Source organism: Zingiber officinale, chromosome 4A (assembly GCF_018446385.1).
Source record: "Zingiber officinale cultivar Zhangliang chromosome 4A, Zo_v1.1, whole genome shotgun sequence".
NCBI lineage: Eukaryota > Viridiplantae > Streptophyta > Magnoliopsida > Zingiberales > Zingiberaceae > Zingiber > Zingiber officinale.
In genome coordinates, this window is record NC_055992.1 from 73,377,547 (window position 1) to 73,394,289 (window position 16,743).

The following is a 16,743-nucleotide window of genomic DNA, read 5'->3' on the forward strand; positions in this document are numbered from 1 at the left end:
AACTCTAAATTGTAATTTCAAACACTTGTGCGCTTCAGTTCTAGTTTAGCTTCTGTTTTCTGCACTACATTGATGTACGAGGCTTCTCTGCCTGAAGGAGTTTTTAGTTATCTTAATCTTCCTTGGATTAACAACCACATCGGTTGTAACCAAGTAAACCTTTTGTGCCTTGCTTTTTCTTTATGCTTTTAATTTATCAGCTTACTTTATATATGCAAGTGTTAGCTTAAAGAGTTCGAGGAAGGATTTGTTTTCTTTTTGTGTTAGCAGGATATCCAACAACCCCCTCTTAGCCGGCCGCAATGGTCCCACAAGTGGTATCAGAGCCAAGACGCCTCAGAAGGACTAACCGCCGTCTGAAGCAACAAAACAATGGCCGGAGCTAGCGATTACCCACCAGCATTTAAGGGGGAGCTTGCTTCTTGGAAGCAACAAATGAAGGTATTTCTTAACTGTGATATTGGTATTTCTTTAATAATGAAATCTGGTTATGAAGCACCAAAGAAAGCAAACGGAGAAAAGATCGACATACGCCTCTGGAACGAGAAGCAACGCGACTAGTTTATGGCAAACGGTCGGGCAGAGTTTCACATTCTAAGCGCGATACCAAATAAAGATTTCGACAGAGTCGGAGAATATAAAAGCGCAAAAGAACTTTGGGAAAAGTTCTTAAAACTCTACGAAGAACCGGTTGAAGTCGTCCCCTCAATAGATATCAAGCCATCATCAGAAGAATCCGAGACGGAAGAAATTACCGAGACAGTCTCAACAGTCGAAATTCATCCCGAAGCTACAAGCTCATCCCAGATGAGCATCGATGAAGGGGGAGAGACTTCAGAAGAAAGCAACTTGATAGGGGGAGAATCAACTACTGACAAGGTAAGTCAGGTATGGTCTCCACCTTCTGAACAAGTAATTAACTCATCGAAAGAATTCTTCAAATCGCAAAATGCTTTGACAAAAGATTCTTATGAATCACAAATTATTTTGTCAAAAGAATTTTGCAAATCAGAAAAATTGTCGAAAACTTTCTTCGAATATTTTTTCGAATTATAAATTACCTTCTCGAAAAAGTTTTGTGAATTAAAAATTGAGTCATCGAAAAAGTTTTTCGGATTAAGAAATATGTTATTAATAGATTCCTGCAAATTAGAACTTTTGTTAAAAAATTCTTGCAAATTACAAAATATTTCTTCAAACGAATTTTGCACATTGCCGAAAGAAGTTTTACAAATTATATTGTCGAAAAAATTTTTCAAGTTATTGAAATATTTTTGTGAAGTAGAAAGTCAAAAAATAACAGAAAATAACATGTTAAAAGATCGAATAAAATTTTTAGCATGTTTAATATTTGTTGCCTTAAATATGAAAAATTATGATTTAAGAAGTTATGAAAAATTGAAATGGAAATTTAAAACTTTCTAATATAAGTATTAGAATAAAATAAATAAACAAATGCATAGAAATTTTTTTTAATGTTATCAATTTTCATAAATTTTCTTGCATAAATTGTTGGGCTTCGAAAAGATTTTTTTCTGATGGTGAAAACTTAGAAATTTTTCAAAACTTATTCTTTAACTTAGAAATTTTCCTTTCCATAACTTGGAAATATTTTCCTTGAAAATCATTGAGATATATTTTCATTATATTAACCTTTAGATCTTGCTTTGAACCCCATTTTTTTTGTGATCAAAGGGGGAGAATGAAAGTATAAGTCTAGGGGGAGGTACAAATTGAAAATTAAAAATTTTTTAAATTTAATTGTTTCTATCTGGTTGCACATTATTGCAATAACTTGTTTTAATTTTATGTCTAGTTTTGACCCTAGCTTAACTTGGGTTGATCACACCAAAAAGGAGGAGATTGTTGGAACCCCAAGGTTATTTTGGTGTGATCAACAAGTTAAGTTAGGTCCTGCGTTGTTTCTAACCTTATGTCTAAGTGTGCAGGAGCTTAGGAGCAAAGGTACTCGAGCGGAAGACACAGCTAGCGAGAAGGACGGCACGCTGTGTGTCCGAGGGACGAGGCGCTACGGAAGAGTACACCAGCGGACGAGAAGGAAGCGCGCGGTGGTTCCGAGGGACGAAAGCCGGAGCGGAAGATTGCTCGGGGAGCAAAAGACGCAGCTGTTGATGCAATTTCCACTAAGTCAAGGTTGAGGTTGACCTAGTTGACCAAGCGTAAATCTTGGTCATGGTTTCGATGTTTGACAATACAGAAAGACATATAGACATGGACAATGCAGGTGCAGTTGTCCATGCGGAGAGATACTGATCAGGGTCTGATCAGGTTGGATGAAGAAGAGTCAAGTAGGTCAAGGTTGACCGGATACTTGACTGGGAAGTCCTAACTGGGATGTTAGGCAGTTCGGGAAATCCTGGTGAGTGAAGCCAGGTGAAAATGAAAGTCCTGGTGAGTGAAGCCAGGCAGTTGGAGAAAGTCCTGGTGAGTGAAGCCAGGCAGATGGGAAACCTTGGTAAGTGAAGCCAGGTAAAAGACCTAGTAAGTGAAGCTAGGCAGTTTGGAAGTCCTGGTGAGTGAAGCCAGGCAAGGGAAATCCAAATGGGTCAAGGTTGACCAGACATCTGGTGAAAAGTCCAAGCAGGGAGCTTGGCACGGGAAAAGTCCAAGTATGGAGACTTGGCACGGAGAAGACCAAGATGGAGACTTGGCACGGAAAGTCGGAGAGGGCTCGGTAGCTCGTTCTCCAGACTGTGGTCAGAGAGGGCTCGGTAGCTCGTTCTCTGGACTGGACGAAGTCGGAGAGGGCTCGGTAGCTCGTTCTCATGACCAAGTAGGGTTTAGGGTGGGAGCTCTAAACCTGGATCGATTTGGTGACCGATCCAGTGATACGCTGGGTTATCTGATCGGTCTGGTGACCGATCAGTAACCAAACAGAAGTATTCTGTTGCTTATCTGATCGATCAGCAGACCGATCAGTGATCGATCAGTAGACGATCAGAAGGAGATCACCTTCGGGAGGGAAAGGACCTGATCGGTCATGGGACCGATCAGGGAAGGACCTGATCGGTCTCCATGACCGATCAGGGAAGGGCCTGATCGGTCTTGTGACCGATCAGGACCCTTGTGGACCGATCAGGATGAAGCATGATCGGTCCACATCCTAGCCGTTGCATAGCAACGGCTAGTTTCTTCTGTGTCTTCTTTGCAGGTTATAAAAGGATCGAGAGGCACTACAGAACTCCTTCTTCTTCTTCCTCTTCTTCCTACTGACTGCTAAAGTATTTCTACTTGAGCTTTGTTGAGCTCTTCTTCGCTGAAGCTTCGCGTGAGCTTCCCTCGGCTGGGACTTCAACTGGACAGTTGGTGCTGTGGTTGGATTCCCGTGAAGTTGCTGCTTCATTCAGTCGACAAGAAGGCAAGTTAGGGTTATTACATTTTTGTATTGTACTTAGTTTCTTGCTGTATTCTTGTACTCCTATTTATCTTGCTGTTGCAAGACATTGTGGCGAGGTTTCTCCACCCAGAAGGAGTGATTATTAGCCGGTTTTCCGGGGACTCATCCACCGACGGATTGATAGGCTTCGTCCACCTTACGGACACGCCGAGGAGTAGGAGTTTCATCTCCGAACCTCGTTACATCGACGAGTTTGAGGTTTGCTATTCTCCGTTGTCGTTTCTATTGTTTATTTCCGCTGCGCTAACCTGATTTGTAGAAAGAAACGAACGATTTGGGGTTGGCTATTCACACCCCCCCCTCTCTAGCCGCGATCATCGATCCTAACAAGTGGTATCAGAGCAAGGTCGCTCTTCGTTGGATCAACACCCGGGGGAGCACGAGCTAGAGAATGGATCTATTTGGAGAAGATGTCACGATTCCACCCTTCTACGATCGCGACGACTTCGCATTTTGGAAGGTAAGAATGAAGTACTTTCTTATGACTAACCTTGAAAATTGGAGTTGTGTTCAATTAGGTTTCAAGCCTCCGATGGACAAGAAAGGAGAAACCCTAGAGAAGAAGGAGTGGACCAAGGAACAAGTCCACCAATCCCTAGTCAACGATGAGGTATTGAAAATTTTTAAATTTTCTTTACCTAATGATGTTTTGTGTAGGATAGGTGGATATAACGATGCCAAGGAGTTGTGGAACAACTTGGCAAAGTTCCATGAAGAGAACTCCACTTCAAGTCATGAAGAGGATTCAAGTGAGCCAAGTAGCTCACTTCATGGAGGAATGGATTTAGAAGTTGAGGGTCACTCAACATCTAAAGAAGAAGAGGAGGAGAGTTCTTCTTCAAGTTCGGAGCAAGAAGAAGAAGCTTCTACCTCCGGAAGGGATGAAGGAGAGAGTGTTCATCCATCCCCAACTCTAGGTAACTCAAGCCATTTAGTTTCTAGCAAATTACACATAATGTGCTTTGAGTGTAGGGAATTTGGGCATTACAAGAGTAAGTGTCTAAAGAGGGTTAGAAAGACTCCACCGGCGCCAAAGGTCAAGGAAGCCGGAGTCCCAACACGCAAGGGCAAGGAGCACGTGGTGTGCTTCCAATGCAAGCGAAGGGGACATTATCGGAGCCAATGTCCGAGGGGGAGGCAACCTCACAAGGACAAGAGGACGAGCATATTGATAGGGGGAGCTAAGGCAAACTCTAAGGTAATCTCTAAGGCACATTATTGCAATAATAATAAGACACATGCTAGTAGTCTTATTGCTATTGTTAATAATGGTAAGCATGATAACATTAGAAATCGATACACATGCTTAGGTGCCAAACATGTGAGCCTAGATAAGGATAACACTTGGAAAGCCAACCCTAGAATTAACCCATCTAAGGCTAAGGAAAACCTAGGTAGGAATCCCAAATCAACTAGACAAATGCCTAGGAATACCTCAAAGAAAAATGAAAAATTAAAAATTGAGGTATTAGAGAAGGAGAATCAAGTCTTGAGGTCAAGACTTGATACTTTGGAAAAGACTCTTAAGAACTTGGAGAAGTCATCTCTAGGGTTTAAGGGTCAAAAACCAATGTCCAAGGACAAGAAAGGTTTTGGTCACAAACCTAAGTCCCAAATGGTCAAGCCCACTTATCACAATGTTCCATTCGATTATGGAACAAAATCTAGGGCTAGAAAGACCATCACCAAGGTCACAAGGGGAGTCACCCCTAGAGTTGATCTTGATGAGTCCCAAATGACCAAGGCTTTAAAGCCTAGGAGGGTCATTAGAAGGGTTGCTAGGGAAGTCATCCATAGTGAATACTTAGTAAACCCAATGAGCTCCAATAGGTATTGGGTTCCTAGGAGCGTGATTTCATCACGCTAGATGAGTTAGGGTGTGCCAACCTTACTTGAATAGGTAGTTAACCTAATCATGGCAAAAGGTGGCACTTTAGGAATTTTCAAGGTGCAATCAAGCCTTGAAAATGAAATTGAAAATTATTCCTAAGGTGATTAGGATGTGCCAATCACATTTGAGGAGTTCTCTTAGGTCAATTTAATTGGCACATAGTGATCTAAACATCCTTGGTATGTGATTTTAGGTCTATTACACTTAGGAATATAGAACCTATGGCAAAATGATCAAAACTATCAAAAATGGCAACTAAGGCTAGAATTAGGTATTTTCTATACCTTTATATGTTATTTGTCATATATTGTTTGCTATATGCCATGTCATGACATCATATTTATTTTATGATCATTTAAAATGTCATGATAATGCTTAGGTTAGTTAAATGTCATGCTTTATTTAAGTTTCATACTTTATGCCATGACATCATGACATTGGCACATGTTTCACTTATGATATCATTATATGCCATGTCATCATCTTTTGCATTTATAATCAATTAATTTGATTTAAGGACAAAAACACAATTTGATATGGAGATCAAATTGTTGTTTAAAAAATGCATGAGAACTTAGCCTAAGATGACCTAAACCCATATCTCACATCAAAATTGACTTGGATGTGTTTGATACACCTTAGATGTGTGTGAGATATTAGGATTGTGAGTTAGGATCAAGGTACATAGTTCTTGTACATAGATGAGCCTAATTCTAATTGGGGATCATAGGGAAAGCTTATGTACAAGTCATGTACGTTTAGCCCTAAGATTATGATCCTAAATTGAAGGGTTTAAAATCATTTCAAAATTGATTTGAAAAACCTTGATGAAGCTTTTCTAGTGATAGCATTCATCATTGAACAAGTTGATACAAAGATAAGTAACTTTGAGCTATTTCAAAGACTTTTGAACTTTGTATCAAGATTTGAAAATGGAACTTATTTTCATAGAAAACTATTTTTCCATGATAGTATATGTTATGAGAAGTGTATCCTCAAAATTTTATAATTTTTTAGAATTTTCTGTGATTTTCTAGAGGTTTCTGAATTTCGGGAGAAGGAATTAGAAATCAGAGTTGTGGACCGATCAGAGGGGATTCTGATCGGTCCAGGGGTGCCTGGATCGGTCACCGTGACCGATCCAGGGAATCCCTGATCGGTCTGGTGACCGATCAGGCGTGCCAACCTGCTGAATTTCGACTGTTTGTCTGAAATTGCAGCTCGGGAAGTGGTGTTTTAGGTTTCTAAAGGTTTGAAACTCACCAAGACATTGTTGGTGCAATGGTCAAGGGGGAGTTGACCTTTAAGGGGAGTTTTACCCATTAGTCAAGGAGGAGTTGACTTTTAGGGGGAGTTTTTACTCGTCGAAATCTTTGAGGATGAGTGATATGGGATTATCACTAAGTTAATTGTTGACCTTAGTATCAAGGGGGAAATTAAGGGTTTCAATGAAAGGTATGAGACTTTCATTAGGGAGAAACTCTTGACCTTGATTCACTCCTTTTGATGTGTGTCAAAAAGGGGAAGAATGTCTAGAGAATGTTCAAGGAAGAACATTGGAGTTAGTGGGAGAGTTCTGTTGATCACGACGAGTGAAGTTGTGAACAACGATAACTTACTCTTCAGGGGGAGAGTTTGTTGATGTGTGCCAATAGGGGGAGAATGAAGGGTTTAAGTTAGACCTTCATTATCTAAGAAGGAGGTTGCCTTCTTAGAAGAAGAATGTAAGGTTGTAACTTATGTTTCATTATCTAGTGGCATGAGGAAAGTTGAGGCTATTGGATTAGCCTAACTTAAAGGTATTGTCAAACATCAAAAAGGGGTAGATTGTTGGTACAATTTCCACTAGGTCAAGGTTGAGGTTGACCTAGTTGACCAAGCGTAAATCTTGGTCATGGTTTCGATGTTTGACAATACAGAAAGACATGTAGACATGGACAATGCAGGTGCAGTTGTCCATGCGGAGAGATACTGATCAGGGTCTGATCAGGTTGGATGAAGAAGAGTCAAGTAGGTCAAGGTTGACCGGATACTTGACTGGGAAGTCCTAACTGGGATGTTAGGCAGTTCGGGAAATCCTGGTGAGTGAAGCCAGGTGAAAATGAAAGTCCTGGTGAGTGAAGCCAGGCAGTTGGAGAAAGTCCTGGTGAGTGAAGCCAGGTGAAAATGAAAGTCCTGGTGAGTGAAGCCAGGCAGTTGGAGAAAGTCCTGGTGAGTGAAGCCAGGCAGATGGGAAACCTTGGTAAGTGAAGCCAGGTAAAAGACCTAGTAAGTGAAGCTAGGCAGTTTGGAAGTCCTGGTGAGTGAAGCCAGGCAAGGGAAATCCAAATGGGTCAAGGTTGACCAGACATCTGGTGAAAAGTCCAAGCAGGGAGCTTGGCACGGGAAAAGTCCAAGTATGGAGACTTGGCACGGAGAAGACCAAGATGGAGACTTGGCACGGAAAGTCGGAGAGGGCTCGGTAGCTCGTTCTCCGGACTGTGGTCAGAGAGGGCTCGGTAGCTCGTTCTCTGGACCGGACGAAGTCGGAGAGGGCTCGGTAGCTCGTTCTCAGGACCAAGTAGGGTTTAGGGCTGGGAGCTCTAAACCTGGATCGATCTGGTGACCGATCCAGTGATACGCTGGGTTATCTGATCGGTCTGGTGACCGATCAGTAACCAAACAGAAGTATTCTGTTGCTTATCTGATCGGTCAGCAGACCGATCAGTGATCGATCAGTAGACGATCAGAAGGAGATCACCTTCGGGAGGGAAAGGACCTGATCGGTCATGGGACCGATCAGGGAAGGACCTGATCGGTCTCCATGACCGATCAGGGAAGGGCCTGATCGGTCTTGTGACCGATCAGGACCCTTGTGGACCGATCAGGATGAAGCCTGATCGGTCCACATCCTAGCCGTTGCATAGCAACGGCTAGTTTCTTCTGTGTCTTCTTTGCAAGTTATAAAAGGATCGAGAGGCACTACAGAACTCCTTCTTCTTCTTCCTCTTCTTCTTACTGACTGCTAAAGTTTTTCTACTTGAGCTTTGTTGAGCTCTTCTTCGCTGAAGCTTCGCGTGAGCTTCCCTCGGCTGGGACTTCAACTGGACAGTTGGTGCTGTGGTTGGATTCCCGTGAAGTTGCTGCTTCATTCAGTCGACAAGAAGGCAAGTTAGAGTTATTACATTTTTGTATTGTACTTAGTTTCTTGCTGTATTCTAGTACTCCTGTTTATCTTGCTGTTGCAAGACATTGTGGCGAGGTTTCTCCACCCAGAAGGAGTGATTATTAGCCGGTTTTCCGGGGACTCATCCACCGACGGATTGATAGGCTTCGTCCACCTTACGGACACGCCGAGGAGTAGGAGTTTCATCTCCGAATCTCGTTACATCGACGAGTTTGAGGTTTGCTATTCTCCGTTGTCGTTTCTATTGTTTATTTCCGCTGCGCTAACCTGATTTGTAGAAAGAAACGAACGATTTGGGGTCGGCTATTCACACCCCCCCCTCTCTAGCCGCGATCATCGATCCTAACAGCAGCTAGCGAGAAGGTCGACGACCGTGGGACGAAGACTGCGGATGAGTACGCTGGCGGACGAGAAGGAAACACGCGGCAATTCCGAGGGACGAGAAGCCGGAGGGAAGCACGCTCGAGAAGACTGGAAGTTGGGTTCGGGTGAGCCCTATTCCGGATGACAGAGATCACCCAAGTGAGCAGATCCCGAGGAGAAGAACCGGACCGAGGCGGGACTGAACCAGAGAAGAAGTCCCGGACGAAAAAGTCAACAATTGTTGACTTTGGGCTCCGGGGCGCCCGGAGCATTCCGGGGCGCCCGGAGCCCTCCGGGGCGCCCGGAGCCCTCCGGGGCGCCCGGAGCCCTCCGGGGCGCCCTGAGCAGTAAAATTGACCAGATCGAGTTTTGACTCGATCTGAACGTTGGGGGATAAGTTTTATCCCCCCAAGGCGCCCGGAACCCTTCCAGGCGTCCTGACCAAGGCTATAAATATAGCCTTGGTCTTGAAGCTTTTCAATGAACTCTAAATTGTAATTCCAAATACTTATGTGCTTCAGTTCTAGTTTAGCTTCTGTTTTCTGCACTACATTGCTGTACAAGGCTTCTCCGCCTGAAGGAGTTTTTAGTGAGCTTAATCTTCCTTGGATTAACAACCACATCGGTTGTAACCAAGTAAACCTTTTGTGCCTTGCTTTTTCTTTATGCTTTTAATTTATCAGCTTACTTTATATATGCAAGTGTTAGCTTAAAGAGTTCGAGGAAGGGTTTGTTTTCTTTTTGTGTTAGCAGGATATCCAACAACCCCCTCCTAGCCGGCCGCAACGATCCCACATTAACATGTTAAGTACGCTAAGAACTGAATCAAGGATAAAATATATCACACAATAAAATAGGATAATAACAACCTACAATTGTTAATTCCATGCCAGGTTACTCCTTAATCCTAAAATTAAAAAAACTACTCCATAATGTTAGAAATATTGGCTATTGATATTGTCATAGCTCTCTTGATGTCATGGATGTGACCTCCTCCTTGATCCCCTGTCATGGGATCAAAGAAATCCCGAGATCACCATATATCTCTAAACCACCGCCCTTTGCTTCCTTTTATAGCCTCAAAACCCTTACAAAGTTTCCTAACATCAAGGACAACTCTAACATAATTTCCTAAAATAAAAGGGTGACTAATATAATTTCCTAAAAAGAATGAGTGACTTAATTTTCCTAAAAATAAGGGGAGACTAACAAATTTTTCTAAAATTAAAGGAAAGTGTTGTCTTGGTTTCCTCACAATCCACAGTCGTGGCGAACACCACGAGATGGTCATGGTTTATGCTGGAGAAGTTCCCGTCAAGGTACAGAATGAAACATGGACATGGCAAGTGTCACAGCTTGGTCGTGTTCTATTATGGAAGTTCCAGTTGATGCTCTAATGTCAATTCTGCCTCCAAGGATGATCCACGACCATGTCCTATTCCACAGGTAGGCCATTTTATCATGCTGCAATGCCCTCCTTTAATTTTTCATCTCCAAACAAGCTCCAAGCCAAGATCTTCATGTCTAGTTAATAAAATACACAAAGAGTAGTTATTCGAACTAAACAGATGAAAAATGCAAAAGATAGGAGTCTATGCAAAATATATTTATGTAATACAATAAATGTATGCTAAATGATATGAGAATATATGTATGATTCACATACATCAAATACTCCCAAACTTGAACTTTTGCTTATCCTGAAGTAAAAAATTGATGTGTGTGATTCATGCATATGTTTTCAGTATTATTTAACATGAATTTATTGCATTTCAATCATTTTGGTATTTCTTATCCTCAAGTATTATTTAGGTCGTTGTCTTCTTACTTTCGCATCCATTTCATCATATTTGTTTGGATGACATGGTTTGTGTTTTACATTAATAAGATGTGAAGATCTTGATGTTTAGAGTGAATTTGAAGATGAAAATCAAAGGAAAACATATTGCAACAAGATCCATGATCATCCCATATTGTCCAACATGACTGTGGATCATCCAAGAAGAAGAGGCAGTCAAAAAGCATCAAATTAGAGCTTCTAGAATAGAACATGGCCTAGTAGTGCTTTTACATGATCATGTTCCTTACTACTCGGCTAGGACGTTTATACGGAACAACCGAGTTGTTGGGTGTTTATATGCACATTTTAAATTTTATTTCGTAAATAAGGAGGGAAAATATAATAGTTTTATAAATTATTACAACACGCGCATCACACACATACAGGATACAACATGTGCAAACATAGCCATAGAATAACATTTCAAAAACAAAATTATGCATGCTGGATGAGTGGCACACCAAAGGATTCAACCAAACAAGGTTCGACTAAACAATTTGGTTGGCGGCACACAAAGAAGGGGCATCAACCCCTTGCACACTATTTGGTAGTTGTGGCTGCTATCCGGTGGCTAGGAGACCAACAAACTGTGGGTGGTGGGTGGCCTAAAGGTTCGACAGCAACAACAATTGTCGACGGTTGAGTTTTGGGCGATGCCAACAAGAGGGCAGCTTCCTCTTACTACTATCCGATAATGTGAGGCTGCTGCTGTTGGCTTGGGTTGACATCTAGTGTGACCAACGACAACAGGTGGCACTTGCTGGGCTTTAAGGCGGTCCCACAAGGAGTGACACCTCCTTCTGTCCTGCGACTGCAAAGAGGGAGAGGGAAAAAGAGAGAGAGGAGATAACTTAATTCACAATCAAGCTAATTCCTTTCATTAATTCTCCTCAATGAGCAGTATATATTCATCTTTTCTCAATAACTCGGGGAGCAAGTCATCTCCCAAATTTAAAACTCAATAGCAACCCGATTCATTAGCATTAAGTTTGGTTCAAAATTTAACCATCGTAGTTTTTAACGAAATAAATTTTGATTCATAACTAAACCAAACTAATTTTATTTATTATAAAATCATAATTAATCTAACCTTGCCTACAATAGGCATGACCCACCATTGCTTTCGTCCAACAAATATTTCTATATTTGCTCCTTATCTAGTCCTACTAGACTTAGTCTCTCTTAATATGTTAATCCAATACTCAGGTTTATTTTAAGTCTTTCTAATATACTCGTAGTACGTCTGATCCAATAGGTTCTTGGTTTATATTGGTTGTTTATAATTAACCATTAATAATGAATCAATCATGAATGATACCTAGTAGTATATCATGATTCCTAATTAATCAAAAAATCACAATTGATTTCATAACTAAATCTAAAATCTTGCAATAACTACAATTATCAATGCGTCTATTTCTTTCACTCATCTTATACCCAATTAATTCTAGACATGGTCTATATGTTAGTCTCCACTAGGCTAACTATGTCACATCTAGCCTAAGTAATAGTTCTTTATCTTGCGGATTCAAATTATTCAAACACATGTCTAAGAAGAACATTCTTTTGATTTGTAATGTTTTAGTAAAAACTTATGAGTACTAATCTAAATAAGAGGTCATATGGTATATGTTGCTACGGTCAGTACTAATAATCTAACTCAGGTTTTAATAAATGACAAAGTAGGTTAAGTTAGTTTCATTGTGATCTAACACTTTTACTAAGTGTGCAGGAGAAGCTCAGCTAAGTCGACAGTGTTGATAGTTCTAAGCATGAAAAATAGTAAACACAAAAACTGTAAACACTTACAACGATCTCCCACAAATCTGCAATCGGCGCCGGTAAGACTTGTTGACGGAAGAACGATCACAGAATCGGAAAGCTCTTCATGGTTCACAAACCAAATCCCTCTTACGAGATTGGACAAACCAATCTTGAATGTTCTTCATGCCTCTTTCAATCTTGTGCATATGGACGAACCTTGCACATAGACCTTTCATATGGGGCGAACACATTCTCTTTGACTTTGCCCAAAAACTCGCACATAGCAAGTCCCCTCTTCCTTTCTCTCTTGTGCTTATCTCATTTTTCCCCCAACCTTCACCAATTGCCTTGGACGCCTATTTTATAGAGGAAGATGACTCTTCATCTTCCTCTACCTCCATTAATGGAGGAATATAAAGGGTTGGAAGGCGAAGGGGAAGAGACACCCTTTCACCTTCTTAACACCAACATCTCCCACTCGTCCAAGTCAATCCATAAAAGTTATCTAGTCACATAGACCAATATTAATCACATAGACTACAAGATGATCGTGTCACTGGGCTAAAGCCAAACATTAATTGGTCACAAAGACCAACTAAGTCACATAGACTATATGAAGGCTAGAGCAAAATACTAATTAGTCACAAAGACTAAATAAGAACATTCAATTCATACTTTAGGGAAAATGGTTCGTGCGACAGCAAGCACACTAAGCATTTATTGCTAAGAAGATTGTTACACCTTACATAACTGCTCTTTGAGTGATCACTGCTAACAAAGTTATTACACTTTACTTAGCCGCTCTTTCAAATGAATTAGAGACACTCTCGTAATGGCACATAGCTTCTCTTCTTGCGGAGCATATCCGTTATCCAGAAAACATCCAATCTTCCAATGGCACATAGCCATTATCTTGGAGATTTTCATATCTTACTTTTTACCCAGATTAAATAATCTTTATTTACATCAATATGAACATCTCTAATCCCTTATAATGACCATTTGTCAAGAGCATGTTCCATATTCAATATTTATATTCATTTCTATACATAACAGAAATGGGTCGACCAGTGAATAACATCCATAGATGTAAATCTATTTAATCTTCCTTTTTAGCTAGAATCTATTCATTTCAATCAGTCGCTTTCCTAGTTCTGTTCCATAAACCGAATCATCCATAATCATAGGATACATGCTAAAGTAGCAGACACTGATTAAAATTTCAAGTAAACAGCTAAATAGTCACTAAGGGCAAAATCTGAGATTAACTTATAATCTCAAAGGTCTCACATGGTAGAGAAACAGAGACCATTCTCCTACTACCCTTTCTTATCGCCATAGCACATGTAGTATGAATCACATGCTACGATGTTATTCTCTTTACTAAAAAGACCGCATGTTGTTATCAAATTTTAACATCGTACAGTTTCGATCTAGGCATACCTAATGTCTAATCCTGAATTCAACATATAAATTCTAATCTGGCTTTTAACAGGTTTAGTAAATGGTGGGTTCATTTACTTCGATCATTACATAAATGATCTCATCTTGACATAATTATCAAGGCGACCTTAACTTATAGGTATGTCTCTATTCACAGCTACATAAGTTGTCCCATAAGTAACGATCTTACCTCTATTTATACTCAACAAATAGAGATGATTGCCCATGTGAGTGGACCAATCTCAACCTGCCAACATGCTCATCAAGACTTTAATCCAAAATGTAACAACTTATACACTGAATAGATCATGACATTTTACAACGTGTTACATTTTATAAAGTCACAAAGACTTCCCATTCTTTGAAATGACTCTTTAGTCAATGACTTAGTATAAGGATCTACAAGCATAGTACGTGTAGGGATATACTCAAGAATTATCATTTTCTTGTCCACAATATCCCTTACAAAATTATACTTAATTCTATATGCTTGCTTTTGCTGTGATATTTGGGATCCTCAGCTTGGTCGTCACAGTGCACTGTAACAGGACTCCCACTGTCCTCAACAATCTTCAAATGCTTTAGAAACCTTTTTCAACTAGACAGATTGTTGCACAACTAATGCATAAGCCACACAGCTTCTAATGTTGACAAGACTATATAAGCCTACTTTTTGCTATTCCATGAGATGGTGCCACCATTTAGTAAGAAGGCATAGCCTGATGTGGATTTTCTGTCATCAAGGTCTCCTGCCCAATCTGCATTTGTGTAGTCACTCAGGCTCATCTTAGATCCTTGAAAAACATATACATAATCTGTTATCCTTTTGAGGTATTTAATTATTCTCTTCATTGTTAGTGAGAGCACTAGAGCCGATCATGTGATGATTGTTGTATGGACTCAATGTATCATATTCATATATCTATATATATATAAAGGCATTTCTTTATGGTTAATATAGTTACTTGTATTGGTGCCAAATAACTGAGTATAATAGCGTCCTTGAGTAGAAGGTTCTTATCTATAACAATCGATTGGTTGAATTGATAATGAGATGATATAGAGAACACTACTCTTAATCATTCCTAGTCAAGTATTAACATTCAAACATAATGTTAATGCGATGAGACTAACATGTAGGTCAACTTGATGACTTGATCTCACAAGTCATAGATATTAGATATCAAGTTGACACATGGGTATGCATTGGAGAATGTATACTAAATGACCCGCCATGAGAAAGTATCATGGATCGTTATATGAGTGTCATATACTTTCTCATGTGACTATTAGTATGACTATCAGTTCTTGGACCTAAAGTCACCATGGTTCCCTACATAAAGAGTTGCATATTTTGGCTTCGTCAAATGTCACTCGTAAATGGGTGGACTATAAAGGCGACTACTGGGTATGTAACAATTATCTGGAGGGATGTGAGTGATGTAGAAGGGATCTATCCCTCCTATATGACGGGAGTGATATCATGATTCTTGATAGAGTGAGACCACTAAGTACATGGTCATGCCCAAATAAGTCAATATGAGATATTGAGCTCATTTGATTAGAGTGAGTCTACTTGGAGTTCAAGACATAGATTGGTTAGAGGATGACACGGTCTATACCTCAATTAATCAATTTAGATGTCAAGGATAGAAGGACATTGTCACATATTATGAGAGTCACAATTAGTAATCACAATGGTGATGTTGGATCTCAATATTCTTGTAACTTGGGTAGTAATGATGTGTTGCTAGATACCGCTCATTGCTTATTTTTCTAAATTGATTTAGGAGCATTTCCAACATTACAAGAACCTATAGGGTCACACACAAAGGGTAGTTAGATGGAGATTAGGTTCATATGATGGACCAAGAGGATTAGGTTTATGTGATGAACCAAATTGGATTAAGAGTAATTCAAATTAGACTAATTGAGTTGGACTCAATTTGATTCATGTGTCGAATGAGTCTAATTTAGACTATGATCCATTGAGTCAATTTAAACCAATGAATAGAGAATCATTAAATTAAATTGATTTGAATCAAAGGGTAGATTTGATCAACCATGAGAGATAAGAGGTCAAGTTTGACTTGACTTGCGAGAGAAGATGAAGGGTCAAGTTTGACTTGATTAAATGCCACCTTATTGTGACTTGGCATGGGTCGGCCAATGATGATGTTCCACATCATCAAGGCTACATCATTGTGTGTCACCTCATGAGGAAGACCAAGAGCCATGACTATTGGTATTACATAGAGGTATAAAATGCTCTAATAAGTGACCGGCCACAAAAAAAAAAAAAAGAACAAGAAAGGGTGTGCTTATTCAAGGTCTCTTCTTCTTCCTCTCTTCTCTTTCTCTCCTTCTCCTCCATTGCCGAGACCTCTCAAGATTGCTAGCACACTCTAAGTGGTTCTCTCCACCTTTTGTCCGTGTGGATACGTGTAGAGGAGTGTACACTGACACTCTACGAGATCCGGCAACCATTTAGACGAGCGGGATAAGCGAAGGACATCTTGACAAGGGTAATACTTCCTTTTTCATGTAGATATAAGGTAGATCTAGTCTAGACAAACATGTACATGAATATTTTATTTATCTATCTTCGCATGGATCCATGGCTAGCTTCGAGGTTTCCGCAACGCAAAAAAATAACGATTTTTGCGGCTCAAAAGTTCTAACAGTGGTATCAGAGCCACGTGCGAAACTTGTACATGTTTGTATTTGTTATTATGAAAAAAGTTTCAGATCTGTAAGTTTCTCTAATTTTTCTACTTTTATGGATTTTGTGAGTATTTTTCTTGTAGAGGCGAAACAACAAGTGCTTGGACACTGTAGGCTTCAAATACCGAGAAAAA